The following is a 12435-nucleotide window of genomic DNA, read 5'->3' as shown; positions in this document are numbered from 1 at the left end:
AACTAAGCCCATGCACCACAACTACTGAGCCCACGTGCCGCAACTATTGAAACCCACGTGACTAGAGCCCGTGCTCCACAACAGGAGAAGCCACCACAATAAGAAGCACATACACCGCCATGAAAAGTAGCCCCCACTCACCGCAACTAGAGAAAGCCCGTGCGCAGCAACGAAGACCCAACGCAGCCAAATAAATAAATAAAATTTCAAAATTCATCGGAAAAAAATCAATGATGAACAAACTATCAACATTTTCACTCAAGACAGGATCTCACAGGGTCGAGACTAGGGTGAGGTGAGTCCTGAAAAGCTCAGGGTCCTATCCTGTCTGGAGTAAATATTTTGGTGTTGTATGCATCATGCATTTCTGGCATTATTTTTTATTTTTAAAAATATTGCATCAGGCTTCCCTGGTGGCGCAGTGGTTGAGAGTCTGCCTGCCGATGCAGGGGGCGCGGGTTCGTGCCCCAATCCGGGAAGATCCCACATGCCGCGGAGCGGCTGGGCCCATGAGCCATGGCCGCTGAGCCTGCGCGTCCGGAGCCTGTGCTCCGCAACGGGAGAGGCCACAACAGTGAGAGGCCCGCGTACCGCAAAAAAAAAAATTAATTAATTAATTAAAAATATTGCACCAAAATATTACCCTGATCCTACCGTATGGCACAGGGAACTATATTCAATATCCTGTGATAAACCATAATGGGAAAAAATATGAAAAAGAATATATATATGTATAACTAAATTGCTTTGTTGCACAGCAGAAATTAAAACAACATTGTAAATCAACTATACTTCAATAAAATTAAAAAATATATATATAAAATATTACCTTGAATATTGAGGTTTTCTGCTTTCTCTTAAATTTTACACCTGAGGTGAATGCCTCATTTGCCTCACCGTAATCACTCTTTCAACATCTCAGATCTTTTCTCCGTCCACACTGCAAACACCCTAGTTCTTTCTCTCATTGTATGTGGTTTGCACAAGTACAACAAACTCCTAACCACCTCCTCTGTGTCCCAGTCTTGTCCATCTCATGAAATGTCGACGCCACTTCCCGAGCTGCCCAAGCTATAATTCAGGATTAATTCCTCTTCCGTCCCTTTTCCCCAAAGTGTGCATCCCACCCATCCACGAGTCCTGTGTTTCCAAGAATAGGGGACCAATTGCACTGGTGTGATGTCATTTCAGATGGTTCGGCTTTAAAAACAATTAAATTCCATCATAAAATGCTATATACCCTTGTCAACTCTTTCCATTCCATTGCAGAGGAAGTTTCTCTTAGGTGCTGGTGTGCCTTCAGCCTCTCCAGAGCACTTGCTAATTACTTTCTTAAAAAGGACAAAAACTGTAATTCGAAAGAATACATGCACCCCTATGTTCATAGCAGCACTGTTCAGAAGAGCCAAAACATGGAAACAACCTAAATGTCCATCAACAGAGGAATGGATAAAGACGATGTGGTACATATATACAATGGAATATTACTCAGCCATAAAAAAGAATGAGATAATACCATTTGCAGCAACATGGATGGACCTAGAGATTATCATACTAAGTGAAGTAGCCAGAAAGGGAAAGACAAATATCATATGATATCACTTATATGTGGAATCTAAAATATGACACAAATGAACCTATCTACAGAGCAGAAACAGACTCACAGACATAGAAAACAGACTTGTGGTTGCCAAGGGGGAGGTCTGGATTGGGAGTTTGGGATTAGCAGATACACTCTAGTATACATAGGATGGATAAACAACAAGGTCCTACTGTATAGCACAAGGAACTATATTCAACATACTGGGATAAACCATAGTGGAAAAGAATATGAAAAAGAATGTCTATATGTGTATAAGTGAGTCACTTTGCTGTGCAGCAGAAATTAGCACAACATTGTAAATCAACTATATGTCAATAGAATTTAAAAAATAAAAATAAAACTAAGGACACTCAGGCCGGGGAGAAGGAGGGGTATGGAATTCAGGAATCTAAAAAAAAAAAAAAAAAAGTGGTCATGAAGAACCTAGGGGCAGGACGGAAGTAAAGACGCAGACCTACTAGAGAATGGACTTGAGGACACGGGGAGGGGGAAGGGTAAGCTGGGACAAAGTGAGAGAGTGGCATGGACATATATACACTACCAAATGTAAAACTGATAGCTAGTGGGAAGCAGCCGCATAGCACAGGGAGATCAGTTCTGTGCTTTGTGACCACCTAGAGGGGTGGGATAGGGAGGGTGGGAGGGAGGCAGACGCAAGAGGGGAGAGATATGGGGATATATGTATATGTATAGCTGATTCACTTTGTTGTAAAGCAGAAACTAACATGCCATCGTAAAGCAATTATACTCCAATAAAGATGTTAAAAAAAAAAAAAAAGGACAGCTTCGCTCAGATCCTTGGCAGGCCTCAGCGTCTGGCCCAGGGCTCAGCCTGGCACTGCAGACATGTGGGGCTGGATGATTACCGTGGCGGGAGCCGGCTTCGTGCACTGTAGGATGTCGAGCGGCCTCCCTGGTCTCTACCCACCAGGTGCCAGCGGTGCGTCCCCCTCATGTTGTGACAACCAAAAACGTCTCCAGGCATTGCCAGGTGTCCCCTAGTGGGCAAAGTCACCCCTGATTGAGAACCACTGGTTTAGCCACACTTATTCACACTTTTGTTTTCAGTGTATTTCCTTTTAAAAAAATTTTTAATTTTTTAGAATAGTCTTAGGGTCACAGCAAAATTGAGCAAAGTTGCAAAGAGTTCCCATACACCCCCTGACCCATACATGCCTACTCCCCCCATTGTCGACTTTCCCCACCAAGATGGGCCATTGGTTACAAGAGAAGAACTTGCACTGACACATTGTTATCACCCAGAGTCTATAGTTTGTATCACCATTCATTGTATCATTGTACATTGTGTGGGTTTGGACAAATGTATATTGACATATACCCACCATTATAGCATCACACATGGTATTTTCATGGCCCTAAAATTCCTCTGTGCTCTACCTGTTCCTCCCTCCGCCCCAGCCCAGTTTGAAAGGTTTGAAAATAGACAAAAGTAGACAAAATAGCAAAATTTTTTCTGTTACACTCATCGTTTCAACACTGACCAACTCATACCCCCAGCATGCTGTAACCACCAGAATTATTTTCAAAGCAAATTCCAGACATGATGCCATTTCATCCATACAGAGTTCAGTATCTGTTTCCTAAAGAGAAAGCCTCTTGTATAAAGCTGATTTATTTTATTTTTCATAAAGAGCTGACTTTTGAACGCACACAGAGCCTACCCCCTCGAAGTCACCTGATATTGTCTGTTGCAAAGAACGAGGGGGAAAGAATGGCGTATGTGAGCATTACTTAGATCGAAGCTATATTACACACAAGCAAAATTCTGCATTACTTGGGATTTACACACTAGATATAGTACAGCCTGGTTCTAAAAGCGTCATCATTCCCTGTGTGCCAGGAGCCGTGCTGAGCATTGAGGGGAAAATATAGGACATACTCCCTGCCCTTGAGATGCTCACAATCTGATTGATAAACACTGAATGCAACACATGGGATGTGGGGCAAACGTGTTATGCATCCCATGCTCTGCACGGCTGAACAATAATAAAATAAGAATCAGCAGCGGCAGCGGGAACAGCTGGACTTCATTGAGACCTCACTACCTCAAGCACCCAGAATGCAGAGCAAAAACAAAGCAGGAAAATTAGAGAAAAGTAGGTGGGAAATGGGATCTAGGGGTGTACTTTGGAGAACAATGGCTAGCTTTCAGGTGTTTTCATGGTTTGGATAGGGCGATTCTAGAATCTTGACCGCGCTGGTCTGAACCCAAGAATAACTAACCGTTCCTTTCCTTAGATAGAGAGCAAGGCAAAAATTACAAAGATTCCTTGGGAACCAGCTGGGCTATTTCATTCAGCAGAAAGTTCTATGGGAGACAATAGGGGGTCTCCTCAGGCTGCCAATCGACCCTTGTTTCTAAAATGACTGCTTCTCCCCTCTCCCAAAACCATCCTACACACAGCTGTCTTCAGGGTCACTTGCCAAACAGCTTATTTATTTCATCAAGATTTTTACTTGTCAAAGACTAGAAACAACCCAGGCATGCATCCATGGGGGATAATAATAATTCATAATAACATTATGTTTTAATTATTTCTGGTTTAGTCCATAAAATGGAATACTACACTATTCTTTTCCCTTATAGGTTATTACAAGATATTGAGTGTAGTTCCCTGTGTTATACAGTAGGTCATTTTTGGTTATCTATTTTATATATAGTAGTGTGTATCTGTTAATCCCAAACTCCTAATTTATCCCTCCCCTCCCCTTTCCCCTTTGGTAACCATAACTTTGTTTTCTATGTCTATGAGTCTGTTTCTGTTTTGTAAATAAATTCATTTGTGTCACATTTTAGATTCCACATATAAGTGATATCATATGATATTTGTCTTTGACTTACTTCACTTAGTATGATAATCTCTAGGTCCATTCATGTTGTTTCAAATGGCATTATTTCATTCTTCTTATGGCTGAGTAGTATTCCATTGTATATATGTACCATATCTTCTTTATCCATTCATCTGTCAATGGACATTTAGGTTGTTTCCATGTCTTGGTTATTGTAAACAGTGCTGCAGTGAACATTGGGGTGCATGTATCTTTTTGAATTACAGTTTTCTTCTTTTCCAGATATATGCCCAGGAGTGGGATTACATGATCATATGGCAGCTCTATTTTTAGTTTTTTAAGGAAATTCCATACTGTTTTCCACAATGTCTGGGCCAATTTACATTACCACCAACAGTGTAAGAGGGTTCATTTTTTTCCACACCCTCCAGAGGAAAGTCTTTTCACGACCTATCTTTTTGAATCTATGAATGTTTTTATCTATTCAAAAAAATGAATGAAATTCGATTTTAAATTAAAATAAGTAATATTAAAAGTAAATTAAAACGGAGACACCGGCCCTTTTTCCCCAGCAGCCCCTACCATCTTCATCATGTTGATAGTTCACCATGGGAGGCCAGTGGCACTTTCTGACCCTCCATTTTGCCCAACTTTGACACAGTCAGCAGAACGAGAACTACCCTCACTTAACGAGTGTCCTTTCTTCCCCCTCCCAGGTGTGTTATTGTCTTCAAGGAAAAGACCGGCAGCCTGGGACCAAGAGAATCCAGGGGCGAGTTCCCAGTGAGACAACTGTCCCGTGCATCACCTCCAAGGCCTCCCACATCCTATACAGGTCGTGGAGAGGACCCGTAGGGACAGGTGAAAGGTGGGCATCCATGTCTGGTGCATTTACAGAATGAGAAGGGGAGGAGAATGGGCAAGAAGTCTTCAGAGGGACTTCCCTGCTGGTCCAGTGGTTAAGACTCCGCGCTCCCAAAGCAGGGGGCCTGGATTCCATCCCTGGTAGGGGCACTAAGATTCCACATGCCTAATGGCACAGCCAAAAAAAAAAAAACTGAAGAAGGCTTCAGAGGGGACCTGGGGTCAGACTGTGCATCATATATAAGCACTGTGAACAATCTACTCCTCCCCCGAGGAGAGTAGCATTCTGAACAGGAAAGCTGCATCTCAGACCTGCCTTTTAGGAAGATTACTTGGGCTGCCCGAACGGATTGGCTGGGGTGATAAGCCCCAGATTTCTCTCCTTCCCATTCCACGTCTATATTTTCCCCCATATTAACCTTATTGCCTATGTGATTCCCTCCTTAACTTTTTTTTTTTAATTTTAATGGACTCCCTGCTTCTTCAAATTGAAATAGTCTTAGTGAAGATAACTTTTTTAAATTGAAGTATAGTTGATTTACAATATTGTGCTAGTTTCAGGTGTGCAACTGATTTGGTTATACATGTATATGTATATATCTATAATCTTTTTTATTTCTTTCCATTATAATTTATTACAAGATATTGAATATAGTTCCCTGTGCTATTCAGTAAATCCTTGTTGTTTATCTGTTTTATATACGTACTGTGTATATGTTAATCCCAAATTCCTAATTTATCCCTCTTCCCCAATAGTTTCTTTTTAATGTTATTTTATTTTTTATAATGTTATTTTTATGTAATGTTATGTATGTTATGTAATGTTATGTAATGTTTACGTATTTTTATGTAATGTTATTTATACAGCAGGTTCTTATTAATTATCTATTTTATACATATTAGTGTATATATGTCAATCCCAATCTCCCAATTCATCCCACCACCACCACCCCTCCCACTTTCCCCCTTTGGTGTCCACAGTTTTTTCTTCTACATCTGTGTCTCTATTTCTGCCTTGCAAACCTGTTCATCTGTACCATTTTTCTAGATTCCACATATATGCGTTAATATACAATATTTGTTTTTCTCTTTCTGACTTACTTCATTCTGTATGACAGTCTCTAGGTCCATCGGCGTCTCTACAAATGACCCAGTTTCATTCCTTTTAATGGCTGAGGAATATTCCATTGTATATATGTACCACAACTTCTTTATCCATTCGTCTGTTGATGGGCGTTTAGGTTGCTTCCATGACCTGGCTATTGTAAATGGTGCTGCAATGAACATTGGGGTGCATGTATCTTTTTTTTTTTTTTTTTTTTTTTTGCTCTATGCGGGCCTCTCACTGTGTGGCCTCTCCCACTGCAGAGCACAGGCTCCGGACGCACAGGCTCAGCGGCCATGGCTCACGGGCCCAGCCGTTCCGCGGCATGTGGGATCCTCCCGGACCGGGGCGCGAACCCGTGTCCCTTGCATCGGCAGGCGGACTCCCAACCACTGCGCCACCAGGGAAGCCCCTCATGTATCTTTTTGAATTATGGTTTTCTCTGGGTATATGCCCAGTAGTGGGATTACCGGGTCATATGGTAATTCTATTTTTAGTTTTTTAAGGAACCTCCATACTGTTCTCCATAGTGGCTGTATCAATTTACATTCCCACCAACAGTGCAGGAGGGTTCCCTTTTATCCACACCCTCTCTAGCATTTATTGTTTGTAGATTTTCTGATGATGCCCATTCTAACCGATGTGAGGTGATACCTCATCGTGGTTTTGATTTGCATTTCTCTTATAATTAGTGATGTTGAGCAGCTTTTCATGTGCCTCTTGGCCATCAATATGTCTTCTTTGGAGAAATGTCTATTTAGATCTTCTGCCCATTTTTTGATTGGGTTGCTTGTTTTTTTTTAATATTGAGCTGCATAAGCTGTTTATATATTTTGGAGATTAATCCTTTGTCCATTGATTCGTTTGCAAATATTTTCTCCCATTCTGAGGGTTTTCTTTTCATCTTGTTTATAGTTTCCTTTGCTTTGCAAAAGCTTTTAAGTTTCATTAGGTCCCATTTGTTTATTTTTGTTTTTATATCCATTACTCTAGGAGGTGTTTATCCCTCCCCCCCAATAGTTTTTATACAGTGATGTATGTCCATTATTTCTCAATACACCTGAAAAAAATAATTTAAAATAATAATAAATAAAGATAATTTTACTATTCAGCCATAAAAAAGAATGAAATGATGCCATCTGCAACGACATGGATGGACCTAGAGATTATCATATTAAGTGAAGTAAGACAGACAAAGATAAATATCATATGATATCACTTATATGTGGGATCTTAAAAAATGATACAAATGAACTTATCTATGAAACAGAAAGAGATTCACAGACATAGAGAACAGACTTGTGGTTGCCAAGGGGGAAGGGAGGTGGAGGAGGGAAGGATTTGGAGTTTGGGATTAGCAGATGCAAACTACTATGTATAGGATGGATAAACAACAAGGTCCTACTGTACAGCACAGAGAACTATATTCAATATCCTGGGATAAACCATCACGGAAAAGAATATGAAAAGGAATGTATATATAAGTATAACAGAATCAGTTAGCTGTACACCTGAAACTAACACAACATTGTAAATCAACTATAGTCCAATAAAATAATTTTTTTAAAAATAAGGGTAATTTTATATTCACCCTTGGAAATGATCAGTGAGAGATTGCTCTGACGGGATTCGATGCTCCCTCTAGATTGAGGGAGCAGCACGTGCAAAGGCCCTGGGGTAGGAACATATGTGGTCTGTCCAGGGAGCAGCAGGAAGGCTGGTGCAGGTGGAATCAAGGAGGTGAAAAGAGTGGTGAGACATGGGGAGGGCGTGGACGTGGGCCACGGCAAGGAGAGGGGCCGCTGCCCTTCGTGAAACAAGAAATTTGGGTGGGTTTCTAGCAGGGGAATAACATCAGTTTTGCATTTACGCAGGAGCCCTCTGGCTATGTCATGGAGGTGAAGCTGCAGAGCAGAAGCCAGAAGACTTGTGGGGTCACCGCCCCGCCCCTCCCCCGCCTCCCACCTCACCAGCATCCTTCTCACATGTAACTTCCTTTGATCTCGGAAGAAGGTACAGGTTTGAACTAAAGCGTCCGCTCAGCCCTCAGAAGAAACGTGTTTCCATGAGGCTGCACCATGGTCCTCAACCAGGGTGGCTGTGCCCCCAGGAAACATTTGGAAATATCTGGAGACACTTTTGGTTGTCACGATGGGGGCGGGGGGAGGAGTTCTGCTGGCATGTGGTGGGTAGAAACCAGGGATGCTGCTCAACACCCTACAGTGCATGGGACGGGCTGCCACAGCAGGGAACGATTCCGTTCAAAATGGCAATAGTGCCCAGGTCGGGACGGGCTGCCGCAGCAGGGAACGATTCCGTTCAGAATGGCAATAGTGCCCAGGCCGAGGGTCTCCTTGCCCTTTATTTGAGGTTCGTGTGTGTGCATGTGTGCCTCTGTGTGCGTGTGTGTGATGACATTGTGCATATATACCTTACATGGAATGTCTGCATCCCAGCTCCACCAACTGGCTGTGTGCCCTTAGGCCAGTTACTTAACTCTCTGGGGCTGGGTCGCCACATTTTAAAATCAGGGATCATCAAATTACCTGCCTCACATGGTTGTTGGGAAGTGTAGTTAATATGGAAAGTGCTTGTAAACAGGCCCTGGCCCAGAGAGGGTATTCAACAAGTGGTAATCATTAGTTACCATCACTTTTCTCAATATTGATCTAGTCAGGAGATAGGTGTTACTAGCCTGGCTCTAAGGATGCTGGGTATCTTGTAGTGTCCTACTTGGTAGGGCAGGGGCAACCATGCGTCCCACTAGGGGGAGGACTTGCGGCCAGACCACCATGGGGGTGGGGGGATCCTGACCCTCCTGGGAAGATGGATCATATGACATGTAGTCTAAGGAGAGCACGGCAGTCAACAGCTGAGGCTCAGGAATTAGCGCTTCTATCTTAAATCCAGGTTCTGCTCCACCCTGGCATTTGGACCTCCAATAACAAGTTAACTCCTCTGTGCCTCAGTTTCCCCATGGGGAATGAAGGCCTATCCTAGTATCAACCCACTAGAGCTGCTATAAAGATCAAAGTGAGGGACTTCCCTGGTGGTCCAGCGGTTAAGAATCTGAGCTCCCAGTGCGGGGGGCCCGGGTTCGATCCCTGGTTAGGGAACTAGGTCCTGCATGCCACAAGGAAAACCCAGCGCAGCCAAATAAATAAATAAATAAATATTATTTTAAAAAATCAAAGTGAGTGGGAGGGGTGGTGTCTGCCAGCCCTTGGGCCTCAGGATGGACCCACTGGCAAAGAAGCTCTTTAAAGGAGTTTTAGTAGCTGAACTTGTAGACATTTTTTGGAGCATATTTTTTTTAAAAAGATGAACACAAGGCAAGATTTCAGGCAAAACACGAGCAAGAAATTCCCCTTCATCTTGGAAGTTTATTACAAATCCAGTGAACACTCTGGAATGTATGGGATCAGAGAGCAAGATCCAGAAAAGTGGCTGAACAGCAAAAATTAGGAACTTGCCGTCGATTAAAGTTTCATATTTCATAGTATCAGGCAAGAATAAAATTCCAAAGTTGACATGAATATTTAAAGTTAAATGTAAACTTTAAGTCAGAGGGGGGGTTTTTTAATTTAATTTAATTTATTTTTTGGCCACACAGCCTGTGGGATCTTAGTTCCCCGACCAGGGAAGGAACCCGCATCCCCTGCATTGGAAGTGAGGGGTCTTTTTTTTTAAATTTATTTATTGGCTGCGTTGGGTCTTCGTTGCTGCATGGGGACTTTCTCTAGTTGCGGTGAGCAGGGGCTACTCTTGGTTGCCGTGCACAGGCTTCTCATTGAGGTGGCTTCTCTTGTTGCAGAGCATGGGATCTAGGCACTCGGGCTTCAGTAGTTGCAGCACATGGGCTCAGTAGTTGTGGCTCACGGGCTTCAGTAGTTGTGGCTCGTGGGCTTCAGTAGTTGTGGCATGCAGGCTCTAGAGCGCAGGCTCAGTAGCTATGGCGCACGGGCCTAGCTGCTCCACGGCATGTGGGATCTTCCCAGACCAGGGATCAAAGCCGTGTCCCCTGTATTGTCAGGTGGATTCTTAACCACTGCGCCACCCAGGGAGTCCCGGAAGTGTGGAGTCTTAACCACTGGACCGCCAGGGAAGTCCCTAGAGGTTTCATTCTTTGGACTAACTGTGAAGAAACTGATGGAAAGTTTGTATATTATGTTGTAAATAGAGTTTTCTTTACTACTCAAAATAAAGTGGTTCTCCTTAAAAAAAAAAAAAACCTCCCTTGTAATTCTGAATATATAAACCTTTCAAAATGGATAAAATAGTGAAACATCTATTTTTAATATTTATTACATTGTTTTCTTTTCCATTGTAGTTTATTACAAGATATTGAATATAGTTCCCTGCATTATACAGTAAGACCTTATTGTTTATCTAATTTATCCCCCACCTCCTTTCCCCTTTGGTACCATGGGTTTGTTTTCTATGTCTGTGAGTCTGTTTCTGTTTTGTAAATAAGTTCATTAATATTTATCACATTTTAACTCACACATTTAAAATGACATTATCTAAAAATATATGCACTAGAAATATTGCTTTTATCCATTTTCACATTGTCTGAAACAATATTTAAACTCTACATCAGTGTCTCTGGTACCACTAGAGTCATTTTGGAGTAAAATTCGTCATAAAATTCAAAAAAACAAAAAGATCCAAGTTCAGTAAGACATCTAAAGCACACAACACACGTTAGCTATTATTATTTTTGTTGTTGTTGTTCATGAGCTGACTTTGAAGACAGGGTAAGGACGAGGCAGGTACATACAAGCGTGAAATGGAAGGAGAAACACAGCTTCGGGGATTCAGAGCACAGAGTGGGAGGTTCAGTGAGCCGGTGTCTTAGGACTGAGGTGAACACATATTGTCAAATAGCCAGCCAGAAATACCATCCTGACGGACAGTCCCACAGTGGCTGGGTTTCGCTGACCCACCCAACCCCCGATAGTTTCATCCTCCTGACCCTTTGCTCACGCTATCGGGACAACTGGATGTCGCAGGTGTTGTGTGCGATTTTCTCTAAATACGAAGAATGACGCATGCATTTTATAGGTTTACATTTCTGCCAGGATTCACCTGTTGGTCTCCATAGTCTAGATTTCACTTGAGATACCCGGGTTTTTTTATAATTTCTAATATATTGCATAATTCTTTGTTTTAGTATCAATTATGTGCACGTGATTCCAGAACGTTTTTTGCTTTTTAAGCACAACTTTTTTTTTTAAGGAGTGGCTGTATTAGTTTGCAAGGGCTGCCATAACAAAGCACCAAAGTGTGGCTTCAACAATAGAAATTTTTTCCCTCGCAGTTCTGGAGGCCAGACGACTGAGATCAAGGTTTCAACATGGTTGGTCTCCTGAGACCTCGCTCTTTAGATTGTAGACAATTATCCTCTCCCTGTGTCCTCACATGGTCATCCCTCTGTGTGTGTCTGTGTCCAAATCTCCTCCTATTATAAGGACACTAGTCACATTGGATTAGGGCCCCGTGACCTCATTTTACTTTAATTCCCTATGTAAAGACCCCACCTCCAAACGCAGTCACGTTCTGAGGTCCTGGGGTTAGGGCTTCAGCATCTGAATTTAGGGGAGACACAACTGGAGCTACAACAGCCCAGAACCAAGGTGGGCGAGTAGTTGTAAGATGAGGCTGGAGAGCTTGGTAAGGCCACACCTGGAGAGATATTTTAGGCCACGGCCGGTGTCTTGAATTTCACCCTGAGTGCGGTCAGGAGCCCCCAAGGACATCAGGCAAGGGAGAGCCATGGTCAGACTTGTGTCTAAGCACCATGGCTCCAGCTGCTGGTGGGGCACCGGGGCTGGACTGGAGGCCACAGGTGACCATGGGGGAATCCAGGCATGGAAACTGGACATGGCTGGGGTCAGCAGGGTGGGCGGGCCTGGGCAGAGGGGACTGAGATTTGGAGTTACCAGGCTTGGAAGTACATGCTGTCAACTGCATCCGTCCCCCTAGAGAGATGAAACACAGCACATAAGACTGCCGCCCTGCTCTTGACTATCTGTGGCCAAAAGCCTTTTCC

At 42.9% G+C, this 12435-nt stretch overlaps 1 protein-coding gene and 1 pseudogene across 2 annotated transcripts in view; both read left to right on the top strand.

Moving 5' to 3' along the window:
- The window catches only part of AURKC (aurora kinase C), a 476131-nt gene that overhangs the window by 367171 nt on the left and 96525 nt on the right, over positions 1–12435 (top strand). The gene's annotated exons all lie outside the window — the stretch shown is intronic.
- Positions 3336–11418, top strand: LOC137215444 (protein CEBPZOS-like; annotated as a pseudogene).

This window comes from Pseudorca crassidens, chromosome 20 (assembly GCF_039906515.1).
Source record: "Pseudorca crassidens isolate mPseCra1 chromosome 20, mPseCra1.hap1, whole genome shotgun sequence".
NCBI classification, from domain to species: domain Eukaryota; kingdom Metazoa; phylum Chordata; class Mammalia; order Artiodactyla; family Delphinidae; genus Pseudorca; species Pseudorca crassidens.
The sequence above is the reverse complement of the archived record's forward strand: the minus strand, read 5'-3'. Positions and strand labels throughout refer to the sequence as shown.